This window comes from Micropterus salmoides, unplaced genomic scaffold (assembly GCF_014851395.1).
Source record: "Micropterus salmoides isolate LMB-PRFRI ecotype aquatic unplaced genomic scaffold, ASM1485139v1 Ms_hic_scaffold_19, whole genome shotgun sequence".
Classification (NCBI taxonomy): domain Eukaryota; kingdom Metazoa; phylum Chordata; class Actinopteri; order Centrarchiformes; family Centrarchidae; genus Micropterus; species Micropterus salmoides.
The window spans coordinates 24,172,850-24,175,919 of record NW_024041039.1 but is presented as its reverse complement, the minus strand read 5'-3'; positions in this window follow the sequence as shown (position 1 = coordinate 24,175,919).

Sequence of the window (3,070 nt, the reverse complement as noted above, 5' to 3'; positions counted from 1 at the left end):
TATCCAGTGAGCGGCAGTTGTGTGCACCAGAATGCCTTGTTAATGTCAGAGGTCAGAAGAGAATGGACAGACTGGTTCAAGATGACAGAAAGGTAACTGTAACTCAGATAACCACCTGTTACAACCAAGGTATGCAGAACACCATCTCTGAACGCACACAACACGTTGAACCTTGAAGCAGATGGGCTACAGCAGCAGAAAACGGGTGACACTCCTGTTAGCTAAGAACAGGAAACTGAGGCTACGATTCACACAGGCTCACCATAACTGGACAACAGAAGACTGGAAAAACGTTGCCTGGTCTGATGAGTCTCGATTTCAGCTGCAACATTCAGATGGTGGGGTCAGAATTTGGTGTAAACAACATGAAAGCATGGATCCATCCTGCCTTGTATCAACTGTTCAGGCTGGTGGTGGCGGTGTAATGGTGTGGGGTATTTTCTTGGCACACTTTGGGCCCCTTGGTAACAACTGAGCATCATTTAAGTGCGGCCTAACTGAGCATTGTTGCTGACCATGTCCATCTCCATGACCATCCCTTTATGACCACAGTGTACCCATCTTCTGATGGCTACTTCCAGCAGGATAATGCACCATGTCACAAAGCTCAAATCATCTCAAACTGGTTTCTTGAACATGACAATGAGTTCACTGAACTCCAGTGGCCTCCACAGTCACCAGATCTTAATCCAGTAGAGCGCCTATGGGATGTGGTGAAACGGGAGATTGGCATCATGGATGTGCAGCCAACAAATCTGCAGCAACTGAGTGATGCTATTGTGTCGATATGGACCAAAGTGAGGAATGATTGCAACACCTTGTTGAAAGTATGCCACGAAGAATTAAGGCAGTTCTGAAGGCAAAAGCGGCTCCAACGTGGTACTAGCAAGGTGTACCTAATAAAGTGGCCGGAGAGTGCACATACTTATCTTGTAATTCTGAGATTATTATCTCGTTAATTGGGGGTTAGGGTTACGAGTAAAAAATTTTCTCACGAGTGAATGCATCACACTTACGTAGAAACCTACTGATACAGTAACAAACCCAGAACCCAGCTCTCATATACAGGGGCACATAAGGAGCACACTAATCATTCATTTTCTACAGAGAATGCTTTTTGACTCTGAACTGAAGCCAGGTTGTTACACAAGCAGTTGTACTGAAAAAGAAATGTGTAGGTGTACATTTAGCACAATTCTTCTTCAGTGTTTAACTTTTGTGGAAACTCAGTTGTGTAACTTGTGTGACCTGGATATCTTTACTTTTTCACATGTACATACATCTTACCCTTTAAAAAATGAGTCTCTGTTGTAAAATTAAAGTATTTAGGGCTCTTTTTACACTGACAAATAGTTCTCCTCACATTAACATCTATCACTTTTTCTGATCTGAAGTGAGGGAACAATTGAAGCCCATTTCCCACCATTAATTTGAGATAGTTTCTCATTTTAATGACTGATCACTTTGGCAGGGAAGACAGCTACCCTCGGGAAAAAACAAAACGTTGCACAGCTACTTAATGAAATGCACATAGGTAGGTATGTTTATTTTGTCACAATATAACAGGTTATAGAGTGAACTGTAACTCCCTTCTGCTACATAATAGACAAAAGCTATTTTTTTCACTACTTTCCTCTACTTAATCTACACTTTTCCCAGGATACAAGAGTGTCGACAGTGCTCCAAACCGGTGGAAGAGTACTTGCACAAGAAGAGATGTGTGAGAAAGGATGTTATAATAATCTCCACCATGAGGGGCCTTTCTTCAAATATGAATTCCAATTCAGTCAGTAATGTATAATCTGATATCCACAATCAAATTGCGTTTTCATCTTTCAGCATTCAGTTCTAGATGCAGAGGAGCACAAAAAAAACATGATCTCACTCCATGTTTACCCTGCTCAGTTTAATAAATAATCTTTCAAATCCCTATCCAAGTCAGTTTTATTTGAACAATGCAGTCAAGACACCTCTTTGATCAGTGTTTTCCCCCCTGAAGGAACAGCAAGAACATTGTGTGAATGAAAAACAGAAGAACCGAAAAGGATTATTCAGAAATGTTCTTTGATCTTGACTGACTGAATAATAAGGTAGTGCAACCCCAAACAACGAAACAACATCAGTGCTGGAAGTTTGTTAACTGCAAAGGATATTTGAGTGGTTCTTTTAAACAGCAGCATGGACATCAAGGCCTGATGAAGTTGTGGAAAAGGGTGTTGAAGACAACACAGAAAGTAAAAGTAGCTTGCTTGAAAAATTGCACAACTTTCCTGGATTATTCTCCCTGTAGGATGAGACTACAAGGCTGGTTTTATACCGTTTCATTACTTTTCACTGTAAATGCATGTGTCCCTCCAAGCTTGGGTGATGCACTTTCATTTCCAAAATGTTGACTCAAACTGTAAATGACTTGTGAGAATTACAGGGACGCCTTGTGCTCAGCTATGCCATACTTAGTTAGGCAACACATGTCCATGGCCATGTTTCCCAATAGCTCAGTCCATTCTCCACACGGTAAAGCCAGAAGCAGAAAGTAATTTATCCTCCTCAGTATTTCTGTAGTCTGATGTCTGAGAGGCAGAAAAATGGATTCTTGTACAAGGACAAGGAGGACACAATATTTAAATGGACGGCTCAAAGGGCTGTGGGCCTTTTAGCTTGCGGGGGTTAATTAACCTCAAACTAATTCTGATTTTCAATCTGCCTTTTTCAAAGCACACATTTTGACTTGTCATAGCAGGAAAAGCACTGATGTAATTAACATTATGGTGGCTCCATTCCATTTAGTGAGCAGCATGCAGAAAACCGAAATGCTGCAATCCTAATTAAGGCCTCAAAACCTCACATAGCACACAAATTAAAAACATGTACCAAATTAGATAATACATCATTACCTAGCAGTACATTTTCCTAAGCACAACCATTATTGCATTTAAAATTATCATATTAAATTATGCAGTCAGTGACTAAATCTCTACGCATGCTACGATCATTTCCTCATGATTAAACAAACCGCAACAAGAAAAAAAAAAAAAAAAAAAAAAAAAAAAAAAAGCAATTTATGCAGAAG